Here is a 16500-nt window from a genome sequence, read left to right as displayed (position 1 = left end):
TTTGTTGTCCCTCATGGCAAGCCCTCCTGAGCTTACATTTCAGCAAGATAACGCCCGACCGCATACGGCGAGGGTTTAAGATCTCCCCGATAGAGAACGTTTGGAGCAATATGGGCAGGACAGTTCGACCAGCTCGCGATTTTGACGATCTAACGCGGCAGATGGACAGAATGTGGCACGATATCCCTCAAGTAGACGTCCAACAACTCTGTCAATCAATGCTAGGCCGAATAATAGCTTACATACGAGCCAGAGATTGACCATCGCGTTATTGATTTCCTTTATTTATGAAGCTCCTTCTGTTGAATAAATCATATTTTTTCTGAAATTGTAATCATTTCCAGAATGAGATTTTCACTCTGCAGCGGAGTGTGCGCTGATATGAAACTTCCTGGCAGATTAAAACTGTGTGCCGGACCGAGACTCGAACTCGGGACCTTTGCCTTCCGCGGGCAAGCGCTCTACCAACTGAGCTACCCAAGCACGACTCACGCCCCGTCCTCACAGCTTTACTTCTGCCAGTACCTCGTCTCCACCTTCCAAACTTTCAGGAGTGCTAGTTCTGCAAGGTTCGCAGGAGAGCTTCTGTTAAGTTTGGAAGGTAGGAGACGACGTACTGGCAGAAGTAAAGCTGTGAGGACGGGGCGTGAGTCGTGCTTGGATAGCTCAGTTGCTAGAGCACTTGCCCGCGAAAGGCAAAGGTCCCGAGTTAGAGTCTCGGTCCGGTACACAGTTTTAATTTGTAATCATTTGTTCGTCTGTAGATGTACATGACATCTAGCGATTTCCGTCCAATTCAGGTAACTCCTTCGTGGGAGCTGTCTTTTTTGTCTGAGAGTATATATAACGATTAAGAAGCTAGATACCGTATTGTACAGTCTAAAATTAGGAAACAGATAAAAAATAATCCGTAGACTCGCAGTAGAACTCTTGAAGCACTAACTGGGCAGCACATCAACACACTTGTGTGCAGAGACTTGTCGTGCAAGTCATTACAGTCTTCCCAAATTGCTTTTCTTTGACGTCAGAGTTCTACCTAAAATATGTACGAGACAAAATTTTATTACAGACATTTTGTTTTGTTAGAACATAATTTCGGTTCGCCATGCATACAACGGCACTGAGGTGACGCGGCTGAGCGTCTGTCTCCACAGCAGAAGTGTCTGACAGTTACGCACAGAGGACTGTTTCTGTTGTCGAAAGGTAGTGTTTTGCCTAGAGAGTCGCTAACAAACTCTGCCTTGGGCTGGGCAAGTAAACAGGGTGACATGTCACGTGCAACAAGACTGCCCAGCTATCATGTTGTACGGCCTGAACTCGGACGGTTTACAGCAGAGCGATATGCTCGAAGCGTGGCTCACCTAGGTGGCTGGTAAGCCGCTGTCTGTGACCGACGGCAGGGCCATACACATGAACGCAGTCAGTCTCCAAACCTGTTGTCCAGAGACCCTCCGATGGTTATCAGGGGCCGGATGAGGATGGCTGATGTTGTTGCGTGGCTCACACCCGCTCATTACTGCTTGTTGCCGGGATGTCTAACACCGCAAGCAAGGAGCTCATTACCGAACGGTTGCACCAAGCGTTACTTCTCTGTAGAGCCCCACTGTAAACGAGAGAGTGGGAAATACACCGAAGAGCCAAAGAAACTGCTACATCTGCCTAATATCGTGTAGGGTCCCCGCGAACACTCAGAAGTGCCGTAACACGGCGTGGCATGAACTCGACTAAAGTCTGAAGTAGCGTTAGATGGAACTAACGCTGTGAATCCTGCAGGGCTGTCCCTAAATCCATAAGAGCACGAGGGCGTCGAGATCTCTTCTGAACAGCTCATTGCAAGGCATCCGAGATACGCTCAATAATGTTCATGTCTGGGGAGTTTTGTGACCAGTGGAAGACTGTTTCTGGGGGCATTCTGTAGCAGTTCTGAACGCGTCGGGCGTCGCATTGTCCTGCTGGAACTGCCCAAGTCCGTCGGAATGCACAATGGACATGAATGGCTCCAGTGATCAGACAGGATGCTTAAGTACGTCTCATCTGTCAGAGTCTTCTTTACACGTATCAGGGGTCCGATATCACTTCAGCTGCACACGTCCCAAACCATTACAGAGCCTCCACCAGCTTGAACAGTCTCCTACTGACAAGCGGGGTCCACCGGATCGTGAGGTTGTCTCCATACCCGTACACGTCCATCCGCTCGATACAATTTGAAACGAGACCGTCCGACCAGGCAACATGTTTCCAGTCATCAAAAGTCCGATGTCGGTGTTGCCGGACCCAGGAGAGGCGTAAAGCGTTGTCTCGTGCAGTCAGTCATCAAGAGTACACGAGTGGGCCTTCGGCTCCGAAAGCCCATATCAATGATGATCCCTCGAATGGTTCGCACGCTGACACTTGTTGATGGCTCAGCACTGAAATCTACAACAATTTGCGGAATGGTTGCACCTCTGTCAAGTTGAACGATTCTCTTCAGTCGCCGTTGGTCCCGTTCTTACAGGATCTTTTTCCTGCCGCAGCGAGATATTTGGTGTTTTACTGGATTCCTGATATTCACAGTATGCTCGTGAAATGGTCGCACGGGCAAATGCCCACTTCATCGCTACCTCGGAGATGCTGTGTCCCAACGATTGTGCTCCGACTCTAACAACATGTTCAAACCAACTTAAATCTTGATAACCTGCAATTGTAGCAGCAGTAACCGACCTAACAACTGCGCCAGACATTTGTTCTCTTATATAGGCGTTGCAGACCACAGCGTCGTCTTCTACCTATTTACATATAGCTGTATTTCTATACGCATGCCTATATCAGTTTCTTTAGAGATTCAGTGCAGTTCCAATTCTTTGCTCAATGTTGGGCTTAGTAGAATCGGCTACATGTGCCATGTTCATAAATTGCCGATTACTGCAGAGTGGAATACATCTGGTTGACAACCTACATTTACTTGGAATTTCAGCCAAATTTCGACAGGCCTTTTACATACACTGATTACCCAGAACATTACTACCACCGACCGACTAAAGACATAAACCCGTCCAGGTGATACTACTGTATTCAAAGTAGTATGACTGACGCCCGAACAACAGGGACCTAACATGCATTGGAATTAAAAAATAGTGCATTGATAATGGCTAGGAACTAACCGAAATCTGGATTTGCGTAATAAAACTTGCAAAAAAAGAAAAAAAGGACGACTGATTGCTGCGCTCTATCATTTATAAATTGCATAACAGTCGTTAAGTGCACCCACTTTCCTAATGGAAGGTAACCTGATGGTAAAAGAGTGATATGTTAAAAGTTATGCTCGTCTAATGTCGTAGGTGTATTACCTTAACCAGTGTTCTCGCCTCTGGCATCATCTTCACTCTTTATGTGTTACGCAGATGTCGATTTTTAACTACTTTCCTGCCCTTAGTACATGTCCTACCATCCTATTCCTTCTTATTGTCGCCGGCCGGAGTAGCAGAGCGGTTCTAGGCGCTTCAGTCTGGAAACGCGCGACCGCTACGGTCGCAGGTTCGAATCCTGCCTCGGGCATCGATGTGTGTGATGTCCTTAGGTTATTTAGGTTTAAGTAGTTCTAAGTTCTAGGGGACTGATGAACTCAGATGTTAAGTCCCATAGTGCTCAGAGTCATTTTTTTCTTCTTATCAGCGTTTTCCCTGTGTTCCTCTCCTAGCTTAGTCTACAGCGAACCTCCTCATTCCATACTTTACCATTCCATCTGATTTTCAACGTTTCTCTGTAGCACCATATCTCAGACCCATCGATTCTCTTCTTTTTCCTGTTTTTCCACAGTCCATCATTCACTATTATACAGTGCTATTCTCCAAAGGCACATTCTCAGAAATTTCTTCCTCAAATTAAGGCCAATGTTTGAGCCTAAGAGTAGTAGGCCTTTTTGGCCAGGATGACTAATTTACTAGTGCTTGTCTACTTCTCATTTCCTCCTTGCTTCCTGCGTGAGGGGTTACTTTGTTTCCAAGGTACCAGACTCCCTGAACTTCGTCTTCTTTCCGGCTCCCAATTTTCATGTTAAGTTTGTCACAAATATCGTTTCTGCTACTACTGTTACTTAGTATTTCTTTAGTTTACACTCAGTTCATCAGACTGATCGTTCCGTTTAACAGGTTATCCAATTTTTTTTTCGCTTTCACTGAGGATAGCAATGTAATCAGTCAATGTTACCATCGATAGCCTTCCAGCATAAATTTTAATCCCACTTCTCAACCTTTCTTTTATTTCTGTCATTACTTTTTCGGCGTTTAGATTGAACAGCAGGGGCGAAAGACTGCATTCTCTCTCATCTCCATTCCAACACTAACACTTCGTTCTTTGTCTTCCATTCTTAATTTTCTCTCTCGGTTCACATACATGCTGTCTATTACCCGTCTTTCGCTATACGTTACACCAATTATCCAAAAAATTCCTAACATTAGCATCATTTCACATTGTCGAACTTTTTTTTTTCTATGTCAATAAATCTTATGAACGGGTCTTGAATTTTCTGAACCATTGTTTCCATTATGAAGCGCAACGTCAGATGTACCTCTACGGTGCAGTTACCTTTCCTTTCGTCATGTAATAGATCTTCAGTTGTACTTTCCGTCCTTCTGTATATTATACTTGTCAGTAATGCATGAGCCATTAAGCTGACTGTGTTATAGTTCTCGCACTTAGTTGCCCTTGCTGACTTCGAGATTGTGTGAATGACATTTTTCTAAAGTGTGAGGATGGACCCACAGACTCTACTAATCAATTTTAATAGTCGTTTGACCACACTTCCCGCGAAGGAATGTTTTCAATGCCTTCCACATTATTTGACAGCAAGTCTTCCACAGTTCTATTAATATTGGACTCTAAGACTGGATTCCCGAAGTCTTTTACAGCAACTTCCAGTTCTTCTTCTTCTACTATATCATCCGACAATTCTGTTCCCCCCCCCCCCCCCCCCCCCGTATAAGCTCTCCATGTACTCTTTCCGCCGGCCGGTGTGGCCGTGCGGACTAGGGGTTTCAGTCTGGAACCGCGTGACCGCTCCGGTCGCAGGTTCGAATCCTGCCTCGGGCATGGATGTGTGTGATGTAGTTAGGTTTAAGTAGTTCTAAGTTCTAGGGGACTGATGACCACAGATGTTAAGTCTCATAGTGCTCAGAGCCATTTGAACCATTTTGTACTCTTTCCACCTACCCACCCTCTCCCCTTCGCCTTTGTTTTCTCACCGATGGTTGTATTTACTTTTCTGTATGATCTATCTGTCATTCCGTCGACTATTTCTATGATTAACTTTTTTATTTCTTTCTTCGCATTTTTTTCTGCAGCCATTTCGCCTTAGATTTCCTGCACTTGCTGTTCATTTCATATACGGTTGTGTATCGAAGAAGAAATATTGCGTATGCTTTGTGTGTGTGTGTGTGTGTGTGTGTGTGTGTGTGTGTGTTTGTGTGTGTGTGTGTGTCTGTGGTACTGTGCTGCAAGCAACTAGATTAAAGATGACTTCCTGGGGGGAAAGGGGGGGGGGGGGGGTACCACATCCGATGAGGTTGAAGACCCCTTGGACGAAGTGTAACATCTCATAGAGATTGCGCAAAACAAGATGGAGGTTCACACTCGTATTCTACACGAATGTAGACCGAATTTGTGTCTACCACAATGAGCAACTATTTCACGTCTGATTCTAATCACACATGGGAAATGGAGAAGTGATTCACTAATGGGCTATTACCTTCCTCCCCAACTGAATTTTTCCTCAATTTCTAATTTCTTTGAAGGGGATGAGATGCTGCAATCAACTTTCGTAATTCCTTTTGAGCGTAGCAACTTTGATCCTGTCATCGTTATCGAGATCCGTTTATTTGGAGACGAAGGAAGTGACATGATATTTGCGATATGTTCATCAAAACACAGGAGTAATTCAGGAGCGAAAAGGCTTTACGTTGTCTTGTTGAGCACCACAGCATTATTCTCTATATGTCATTTCTGATGGATCATGATTCAAGTATTCATTTGATCCTTTATTAACATTTTGCAATTTAGGTTAGAACCAATGTCCTGAACTGAACTTTTGCTCAATGGAGAAAAGAGTAACGATTTTGGTGTTTCATTAATAAGTGTTGGTGAGACTTAGGTCTCAAAATACTTCGCTTCTATAAAATTTAACGTGACAACTAGTTTCCTAACAGCAGATATTGCAAGTGGAATTCGTTAATATTAATACATTTCTTGAACAACACCCTCTTAACGGTTCCTTTAGAGCTTAGACGCTCGCTGATGAATTATGGCGTGTCTCCATGCAGCTTTAGTGTCTTGCACACAGGCAACAGTGTCACTAAAATGATTTAGATAAACAGTTATGATCAAATGACTCATCATTCTGGTTTGGAGAGGAAAGTTTCTCTGGCAAAAGCTATGTTGTTCCCGTTGGCTGCTTCATGTAGCCATCGCTGCAACTCCAGTAATTGGATCCAGTTTCTATATTTCCCCACGCCGAAGTCACGTGTTGGCTGCTGCTGAACCCACGACTCCGTCCCGGCAGGGAAACAGAGTTCCACTGTAGTCGACTCTTTAGTCGCCCTATGCGTATGACACCATTAAGAGGAGGAGGAGGAAATTAGTGTTTAACGTCCCGTCGACAACGAGGTCATTAGAGACGGAGCGCAAGCTCGGGTGAGGGAAGGATGGGGAAGGAAATCGGCCGTGCCCTTTCAAAGGAACCATCCCGGCATTTGCCTGAAGCGATTTAGGGAAATCACGGAAAACCTAAATCAGGATGGCCGGAGACGGGACTGAACCGTCGTCCTCCCGAATGCGAGTCCAGTGTGCTAACCACTGAGTCACCTCGCTCGGTCACCATTAAGAGCTAGATCATTTTTATAAGAGAGTTATGTGAAAATTCAACAGATCTGTTAGGTGGACATTAATTGGCTGGTCCCAACGGCTAATTACCTCTCTGAAATGGTAACCTTGCGCTCATCACTGCCTCCTTTGTACAAAGGAAAATGTGTAATTGTAATCTGCACCTCACTGAGAATCGGTAATTACATATTGAGAAGATCTCAGAGGGAATTTAAAACATCCAAACATACAGTACCTAATGAGTCGTATTATCTATTTACTGTCTGTCTATCGTCTTGGAAACGAACACACAGCTGTTGTGGCGTCGTGTTCTCGCAGCGTTTCGACGTGTTTCTTAATCGTCTCCTTCAGGCGAAGATCACGGGTAGGAAATTAATCGAAAGGCTGCGAAAACACGAACCCACAAGTAGACTGACAACCCAAGAGGTTTTCACTGGGCAGTGGCACGGGACCATAGGATAGACAAAGGGTGGCACGACTGATTGATTCAATGGCATTTATATAATCCGCTTTTAATACAAACCAGTTCATATAGCAACTCCCTTCGAAGCAGTATCATACAGACAGCAAATCATTACAAAATAATCATTTTACAGAAAACAACGATCCACAGTTAAAAATCAGTACAATAGCAAAAATAATTTACTTTTCAATAACACGCGACTCTTATGCCAGGCATTACAGTGAGGTTAGGTACTAGTCTTCGAAATACCTCAAACAATACCTACAAGAGCGGCCACTGAGATTAAGTTTAAAAAAAGTTGATAAGTCAGTTAATCAATTACCAAGGCAAGCTACCATATAGCAAAGTTTTGTCTTCAAGTTTTTTTAATTTTGACAATTCTCAAATCTGCTTTGGTTAAAAGAATTTTACCAAAGTTATAAAAAACCTAACCACAAGCATTATCTCTCTCTGTGCAATCACATAAGTTTTTACATAAACAAAAAGTAAAAAAAAAAAAAAAAAAACAAGACATGACCTATAGAAGAGTTTTAACGTTATTCTTAAAAACAAATGTGGCAATTATTACTTTTATTACTTTTAACTACAGCAGAAACAGTAAAACAATTAATCCATACCTCCAATTTCAGGCTAACAGGTTTTCATACAAGGCTCAGCAGGCAACAGTTAACAGGAATGCCTCAGTACAAATCATCATATCTCAAAAGCGGGCCCTTCCTTTATTTGTCAGTCGGTTTGGATCCCTGGCGGCGCACCTTTGTATCCAGTCCTTTGGCATCCACCTCAGAACTCAGTTCAAAATACGGAATATAACAAAGTCTCAGATCATACCTGAAACACGCCAGTGTTTGCCACAAGCTACACACAGTGTACTGACACATGCACTCCAAGAACAATAAGTGAAACTCAGAACTAAGTGAGTCAGCAAAGCACACACCAACATCACAATACGATGTCACCATAACAGCGAGGGTGGCAATCCAGGACCAAAAAGTACATTCTACCCTCGAAATGAGGCCGCAGAACCGGTGTGCAGCCGTGGAATTTGTATTGTGCGTATATGAAAGAACAAAACAGTTGAGTCATCAATTAGCGCCGTACAGAAGGTGAACGAGAGAAATCGTGGCGACGTGGCCACCCAGACACTGTACCTGAAAAACCCTACGCAACCCAGATGCAGTAATGACGCCGGTTTCCTTGTCCGACGGGATGCAAAATGTTTTCATCGACTGTCTGCTCGTGCTCCAACTATTCAACTAACTTAACCTCTTGCCTCGGGTGTTACAGGAAAGCAGACTGGCAGTTGGCCGCGCCGAACAACAGCCAGCAACAGTTTCCGCCTCCTAACCTAGCATACGTGGCCGCTACACTCCCCGTACTCGGTTCACGTTCGGAGCACTGCGCTCGGCAAGATAAACAATAATGACATAATAGCGGTAAGATAACACTTTTGCTATCAAATTGATATGCTAATTAATTAAATTAATGTGAAATTGACATCAAATTTATTAATTAATTAAATCGATCAATAAATTACAACTTCCCCTCTGGGAAATCCCCAGCCCTTTCCACCCCGCTACTACTGGTGGGAAATTCAAAAATCGGCGAGAAATTCAAATTTTGGTAATAAATTCGAACTTTGGCTGTAGATGCAGATGCTAATTACATTGCACTGCAGAGAACCTAATAACAATAACAATAATAATAATTAGTTGTAACATATTCTTCATTTATAGAAATTGAGTTTGGACGACACTCATGTGGAAGGATGTAGGGCACCCTCTTTATTTCCTTGTCTTTGGAATACTGGCTTAGTCTAACTATGAAGTCACAATCCAAGATCTATATATACTAAGATTGTATCTGTTCTTTCGGCTCAGATGGATAGAGCGTCTGCCATGTAAGCAGGAGGTGCCGGGTTCCAGTCTCGGTTGGGGCACAAATTTACATCTCTCCCCGTTGACGTATGTCAACGCCTGTAAACAGCTAAGGGTGTTCATTTCACTGTAATTACAATCCAAGATCGCCGACCCAGAATACTGACACAGTCCAACTCATCTCCTCCTAATGGCGGGAAATTCAAGAATTGGCAAAAAATTAAAAAAATGGTCAGACCTCAAAAATCAGCGGAAGAATTCAAATTGTTCCTCTGGCTGTGAAGCATAGGAGTTGAGAAGTGGCAGTTGCTATTGACTGAGCTCTAGAGAGTAGCTCTGGCCAGTCTCATCTGAATGTTGAGAGGAAATTTTCACTATTAGTCTAGCACTAGAGAGTTGCTCCAGGCAGTCTAGCCAGTAGCTCTTGTGAGACGAATGGGTAATAATAATACGACAGCAAACTATAAGTGAAGTGCAGGTGACTGGCCTCCTGCTGGTCTACAGGTAAATAGCTGCTGGGAGGAGCATAAGGATGGTTGAACTGTCAGATGATTTTCGAATTTCCCATCAATTTTTGAATTTTCCGCGAATTGTTGAATTTCGTACCAATTTTTGTATTTGTCGCCAATTGGAGGAGGTGAGTTAGACTGCGCCAGTTTTCTGGGTCGGCCACCTATGATTGTGATAACATGATCAGACTGCACAAGTATTCCAAAGATGATGAAATACAGAGGGTACCTTTATCCTTCCGCAGCAGCGATATGCAAATTAAAAAATGACTCTGAGCACTATGGGACTCAACTGCTGTGGTCATAAGTCCCCTAGAACTTAGAACTACTTAAACCTAACTAACCTAAGGACATCACACACATCCATGCCCGAGGCAAGATTCGAACCTGCGACCCTAGCGGTCGTGCGGTTCCAGACTGTAGCGCCTTTAACCGCTAGGCCATGCAAATTAAATTTTTATAAATAAAGACTATATTACTACTACTACTACTATTACTACTACTACTATTATTATTATTCTCTGCAACGCAGTGTAGTTACCACTTGAATTTACCGCCAAAATTCGAATTTACTACGAAAATTTAAATTTGCTACCAACTTTTGAATTTGCCGCCGGTTTTTGAATTTCCTGCCAGTTGTGGTGGCGTGGGAGGACTGGCGATTTTCCAGAGGGAAGGAATTATTAATTAATAAATAAATTAATTAGCTATCAATTTGATATCAGTTTAATTAATTAGCATATCAATTTGATATCAAAAGTATACTCATACCCCCTTACCCCACTACTATAAACCACTCCCAGAGGTCGCTACACTGTTGGGAGTATGCCCAGTCTAGGAGCCTAGTCTCAACCTTTCGTTCATAGTGCCATACAGACACATCATCAATGAAATTCGCCGAGAAAGTCTGGGTAGCTACATAACATAACAAATAGCCATGCAGATATTTAATTCAATACTTAATCATTCTTTTCTAACTGAAATATGACACTTTATTTCTTTGGTTTGGGGTATATGATTATATCAAGACCCAAACCCCCTTAACCCATCAGAACATGGACTGTGTTGTCGAATGTCAACATTGAGTGTGCTGAATGCTCAGAAACGATGCGACTTATGCATACAGTACATGTGCCTGATACTGGTAAATGCGATAGCAGTGCGTTCCAGCGGCAGTTGTCAGATCCATCTGGCTGGCACATTGCACTGTTTACCAAATGGATGGGCATGAAATTCCTACGTCAGCTCTATTAAAACGCACATTTCCCCTCTTGTCCACATGCTAATTACTTGTTCTGTCTGTAGTATACATTAATAAAAACACCAATACCCATGGATGTGTGGCAAAAAGGAAAGTACAATGTCCAGTCAAAATCTCCATTACAAGCAGTGCGATACAAATTATTACTGGATCAAAATTCCTATTCAGCAACAAAATCTTTACTAAATGTGAAACAAGGAACTTGACACAAGTTGTGCAAGCTGTTTTGTAGATTAAGCCTCTCGAACAAAATCAATCCTCAGAAAAACTACACTTATATTAATATAACTTCGAATATTATGGACTATACTTTCATTAAAGAAGTAAGAAAGTACCAGAACCTATTAGAATACACGAAGGTAGTGATAAAAGTATTTGTATCTAATGAGGTGCGAACCAGCAACACGTAAACCATTATCTTACATAGCTGGGATGCAACTGATTACGCTGTACCGGCAATGACTGCTGAATGGCCATACTTTGCGTCTTAGCAGCTACAGAAGACTTTGATGAATATGTTATTAATTGACATTTAATTATAACTAATTGTATCAAGAACGTTGCATTTCTTATAGATCCTCAGTGTGCCGTTGCCTTGAAATGGCATACTTTCATAATACACAAGTTACGATGATTCCTCAACTGTCAATATGACGTTCCCCGTCATTTTATTACAATAAATCCTACAGTTAACGATGAGTTTTCGAGAGATACCTAATTTTTTGATGCTTAAAAACGTAATGTATACATACGAGCTTCAACTGTCAGCCAATATGGCATCTCGCGAGTCCGTACTGAAGAGAGATGGCGTAGATGTGACGTAGGTGGCGTTCTTCCATCTCATTGGTCAACGTTCAAACGCACGTTCAGAATACCTGTCATGCTAGATATTGCCTTGCACGTTTGGAAACACTCCTCAACTTGCCCCTTCCACGCTATGACGTCAGTTGGCACGCTCAACTCTCAACGTCACCACTAAATGCGCTCGCAAGCACCACCGAACTTCTGCCTGTTGCGCCTGGCGAGGCCTCCCTTTCCCAATAGCCAGCGATACGCCCTCGCTGTCTGCCCTTGGCGTTCTGCGACGCACCAGGCGGTCAACGGCCCACTCAGTGACGCGCGATTGACTGGTCCGGCCATATATGGTGCTGACCGAAGGTTTTGCACACCCAACTACTAAAGACAGTCGTGTCTCACATCACGTCTTAGATTGTTACTGAAGTTGGCAACTTTACTCCAAAGAGATTTTCAAATAGTCAATTGAACGTGACACTGAACAAAACGCACAATTACACAGCTATTAAATTTGTGTCCAGCACCTCACTTCTGAGGATTACAATAGATGCAATTGTACGTATACTGCCATCGACATTGAAGAGTTTCTATGTGAGCCTCTTCATAATTTTACAGTAAAATAACTTAATTCTCGGTGCAGTTAGCCAATTCCCACCGATATAAAGGAAGGCTGAATGTGTTCATACCGGCCACAATTTACATATTTTCCATATTTCAAATTATATTTGTCTGCTAATCGTCCGACCCTAATGACCTAGTGAGAATTTCTTTAAGTTATTGCTGATTCTCGAAGGCCCACACACATGTTTGATATGTTCCTCTACTGTATCCCGCTGTAACTGTTCTTTCCTCTTCTCATCTGAATAATTTAACGTATGAATGAAACCGTCTAAGTAAGATTTCAGTGAGTATATTTGCGAGTTTAAGGTAGTCCTCTAGTGTGACAGTACAGCCAACTTCAGGAGACATCTAGTTGGTAGCGAAGAGGTTTCTGTTTACTTGGTCAAACCTTTTGTGTAGGTTGGCACGATACTAAAGGCTGGTCCTCTGGTCACTTTCGTTGGAGGAAAAACCCCGTTTTTCGGTGAGCAAGCTCGCCACTGTTCCATGGGATGCAAGATATGTGAGGTCGGCGGTATGTAAGAGTGCCTCTTCAATGCCAAATTACACTGAAGCGCCAAAGAAACTCGTATAGGCATGCGTATTCAAATACAGAGATATGTAAACAGGCAGAATACGGCACTGTGGTCGGCAACGCCTATATAAGACAACAAGTGCCTGGCGCAGTTGTTAGATCCGTTACTGATGCTACAATGGCAGGTTATCAAGATTTAAGCGAGTTTGAACGTGGTGTTATAGTCGGCGCAGGAGCGATGGGACACAGTATCTCAGAGGTAGCGATGAAATGACGATTTTCCCGTATAGCCAGTTCATGAATGTACCGTGAATATCAGGAATCTGCTAAAATACCAAATCTGCGTCACCGCTGCGGCTGGAAAAATATCCTGCAAGAACGGGACGAACGACGACTGAAGAGAATCGTGAATCGTTCAACGTGAAACAAGTGCAACTCTTCCGCAAATTGCTTCAGATTTCAATGCTAGGCCATCAACAAATGTCGTCGATATGGGCCTTCTGAGCTGAAGGCCCACTTGTGTACGTTTGATGACTGCACGACACAAAGGTTTTCACTTCGCCTGGGCCCTTCAACACCGACATTGGACTGTTGATGAATGGGAACGAGTTGCCTGGTCGGACGAGACTCTTTTCAAATTGTATCGAGCGGCTGGACGTGTACATGTGTGGAGACAACCTCATGAATCCATGGATCCTGCATGTCAGCAGGTTGATTTTCAAGTTGGTCATGATGTGGAGGCTCTGTAATGGTGTGGGCCGTGTGCAGTTGGAGTAATATGGGACAGCTGACACATCTAGATACGACTCTGACAGATGACACATACGTAAGCATCCTGTGTGATCACCTGCATCCATTCATGTCCATTGTGCAGTCCGATGGACTTGGGCAATTCTAGAACGACAATGCGACACCCCACACAGCCAGAATTGCTACACAGTGCCTCCAGGAACACCCTTCTTAGATTAAACACTGAAACGTCCCCTTTTGAACAATTATACATGACTGTCCTTTAACTGACACACAATATTTTTAGCGCAATGCAATCTGACTTTCAATAATCCCTACAAAAGAATGGCCCTGACTAACATTAACCTATACCTTTCACAAATCACTTACCTCACAAAAATCTTCGTTACTCGAACTACTGCAATATAGCGAGCGCCACTACTGACAGCTAAATAAAAGATTCTAAGTACTGAAGGCACTAACTACTGATAGGCATAGTTAGCAAATGAAAGATTTTGATAGAGAACAAATGATGTATTTACCTTAATAGTCATAACATATATAGCAGTTCATGACATCCAATCTTACAAATTTTAAAACTCCGCCATCTCTCTCCCCACATGCACCACTGCTGGCGGCTCACCTCCAATTGCGCAATGCTACGCACTGTTAACATCCAGCTGCCCAACACTACAATGGCAGACAACAATGCAAACTAGCCACAGACTGCACACAGCACAGCCAGTGATTTTCATCACAGTAGAATTGCAGTGTTTTTCTCAAAGTCTGAGCAGTAAAAGAAAATGCACGCGGAAGTAGTGGATTTCCATGCAGTCTTGAAGAAGTAGTGTTGTCCATCCAACGGAAAGACAGTGCTGACTCTCGACATGCAGACAAGTAATGGGCCACAACAGAGCAAACCCACTGCAGAGTCAGTCGAAGTGTTGAAGAATATTGGTAGGTAGGTCATCACAGAGTAGACCCACTGTAGTCCTGGTAGAGATTACGGTATTGGTGGGCCACCAGAGGTGCAGACCCACTGCAGTCCTTGTAGAAATAACGGTACTGGTGAGTCAGCAAAGGTGTAGACCCACTGTAGTCCTTGTAGAAATAATGGTATTGGTGGGTCATCAAAGATGCAAACCCACTGCAGTCCTTGTAGAGATGGCCAGCAGCCATCTGTTGTGACTGTGCGGGTGCACAATCACCATTGAAGAGTCTTGCGGATAATATAGCACGCTATAACCACCACTTGTGCACTCACAAAGTTTTTGGAATTGTCCTTAAAACCAGCAACGCTGTTATCCAGTCCCTTGCTGACTTATTAACACACATGCAAGCACTAACAGTCCCAACTTCTCACATATCGTGCATATACTATGACCAACAGAAATGTGTGCAGTGAAATGTAACTTACAAGTTACTTAATTGGATGAACTGGTGTCAATTACAATTATAAATTTACAACAAAAGAATACAATTATAAAGGTGCAAAATACATCATTCAAGAACTTAACAATACAGATAACATTTGTAGTAAAACAGGCTTTTCAAAAGAATAGAAATAAACATGTACATCAGTGTTACAAGTAAATAACACATAAAGACAGGATAAACACAAATATACAAGAGTACACAAACACATAGCAGAATAACACAGGGTGAAAGGACAGGGTTTGTTTTCAGTGTAACATTTGGTACTGCAGTATTTTGCAAACAAAACCTTTTTTTTTTGGAGATCTCCCTTCGTTCATCATTAGTCCCAAAAAGTCCTATCTATACCTGCTTTCTGTACTTTTTTCGTATAACTTCTCAATGCATTTCTTCCAATACATCACAACTCATTCTCTTATATAGCCTACCCCATCTTAAGCTAACTTAAATCTACTGAGCTCAGATGCTAAACTAAGGGACGAGGCAATGCAGCAGCACAAAACAATTAACACAAACATTAATGACAAAAAATGCAGATTTGCAAAGCAAGCAGCATTATAGAAATTAGCAAAGCAATTGCGATATTACAACTAATTTAAGGCACTGTGCAGCAAACAAGAAAAATAAATCAGTAGTAAAACTGGCTTAACAGAGTAATACAAAGTGAAATTCAGTAGCACTATGCCCGGCAAACAGCAGCAGTAAATGCAATAACTTATATCTAAACATGACATAGCTCAAGCAGAAAAAATATTACAGTAAAAATGGCCATGTTTAATACCTATGTCACATCTTAACACTAGGGTGATGCATCACGAGAACTTACGCTAGCAGATAAGTTGTTGTTGTTGTTGTGGTCTTCAGTCCTGAGACTGGTTTGATGCAGCTCTCCATGCTACTCTATCCTGTGCAAGCTTTTTCATCTCCCAGTACCTACTGCAACCTACATCCTTCTGAATCTGCTTAGTGTATTCATCTCTTGGTCTCCCTCTACGATTTTTACCCTCCACGCTGCCCTCCAATACTAACTTGGTGATCCCTTGATGCCTCAGAACATGTCCTACCAACCGATCCCTTCTTCTGGTCAAGTTGTGCCACAAACTTCTCTTCTCCCCAATCCTATTCAATACTTCCTCATTAGTTATGTGATCTACCCATCTAATCTTCAGCATTCTTCTGTAGCACCACATTTCGAAAGCTTCTATTCTCTTCTTGTCCAAACTATTTATCGTCCATGTTTCACTTCCATACATGGCTACACTCCATACGAATACTTTCAGAAATGACTTACTGACACTTAAATCAATACTGGATGTTAACAAATTTCTCTTCTTCAGAAACGCTTTCCTTGCCATTGCCAGCCTACATTTTATATCCTCTCTACTTCGACCATCATCAGTTATCTTGCTCCCCAAATAGCAAAACTCCTTTACTACTTTAAGTGC

General features: G+C 42.7%; 1 non-coding gene across 1 annotated transcript; it reads right to left on the bottom strand.

The window, feature by feature from the left end:
- Positions 1–409: 409 nt before the first annotated feature.
- Trnap-cgg lies at positions 410–484 on the bottom strand. The gene has a single exon. It is a non-coding gene; the product is annotated as a tRNA-Pro (tRNA).
- Positions 485–16500: the final 16016 nt, after the last annotated feature.

The sequence above is a fragment of the Schistocerca piceifrons genome, chromosome 8 (genome assembly GCF_021461385.2).
Source record: "Schistocerca piceifrons isolate TAMUIC-IGC-003096 chromosome 8, iqSchPice1.1, whole genome shotgun sequence".
NCBI classification, from domain to species: domain Eukaryota; kingdom Metazoa; phylum Arthropoda; class Insecta; order Orthoptera; family Acrididae; genus Schistocerca; species Schistocerca piceifrons.
The sequence above is the reverse complement of the archived record's forward strand: the minus strand, read 5'-3'. Positions and strand labels throughout refer to the sequence as shown.